Here is a 1,147-nt window from a genome sequence, read left to right on the forward strand (position 1 = left end):
ACCTCGCCGACGGGAGTCCACGATCCGGCGGACGGTGTATGCAGGATGACCATCAATGTCACGGGGGGGTGGAGGGGGTTCGGCTGGAGGGCAGAGCGTGCTGGTCTGGACAGGTTTAATCTGGGACACATGGAAGGTGGGGTGGACGCGGAGGGAGGCGGGCAGACGGAGACGGACAGCAGACGGATTGATTATGGTTTCAATGGTGAAGGGACCAATGTATCGGGGAGAGAGCTTCTTGGAAATGGATTTGAGCGGAATGTCACGTGAAGAAAGCCAAACCTGTTGACTTGGGACGTATATGGGTGCTGGTCTCCTCCTCCGGTCAGCCAGGCGCTTATTTCTATCTGCAGTTTGGTTGAGGTTACGGACAATGGTGTTCCAGACTTTCTGACAACGGCGGATGTGATGACGGACTGAGGTGACAGAAATATCCTTTTCCTCTGAGGAAAGAAGAGGGGGTTGATAACCAATGGAAGCCTCGAACGGGGACATACCGGTAGCTGCTGAGATGTGGCTGTTGTGAGCGTACTCCACCCAAGGGAGGAATTGGGACCAGTCAGAGGGGTTGGTGGAGGTGAAGCAGCGGAGGGTGGTTTCCAGGTCCTGGTTGAGCCGTTCGGTTTGACCGTTGGTCTGGGGGTGAAAGCCGGAAGAGAGTGAGACAGATGCGTTGAGAGCCGAACAGAAACCTTTCCAAACCTGAGATATGAACTGAGGGCCTCGGTCAGAGAGGATGTCTTGTGGGATGCCATGGAGTCGGAAAACATGTTTGATCAGAAGTTGAGCGGTCTGAAAAGCTGTGGGTAACTTACGGAGAGGAACGAAGTGGCAGGCCTTGGAGAAACGGTCGACGATGGAGAGGATGGTGGTCATGCCCTTGGAAGGAGGTAGACCGGTAACAAAATCTATTGATATGTGAGACCATGGCCGTTTGGGGATGGGGAGAGGTTGCAGGAGACCAGATGGTGGTTGGTGAGAGGTTTTATTTCTGGAACAGGTGGTGCAGGCTTGAACATACTCACTGACATCTTTATGGACGGACGGCCACCAAAACTTGCGGTTGACGAGTGCAATGGTACGGCTTATTCCGGGATGTGCAGAGAATTTAGAGGCGTGGATCCAGTGGAGAAAACGGGCTCGGACT

Source organism: Kryptolebias marmoratus, linkage group LG12, assembly GCF_001649575.2.
Source record: "Kryptolebias marmoratus isolate JLee-2015 linkage group LG12, ASM164957v2, whole genome shotgun sequence".
NCBI lineage: Eukaryota > Metazoa > Chordata > Actinopteri > Cyprinodontiformes > Rivulidae > Kryptolebias > Kryptolebias marmoratus.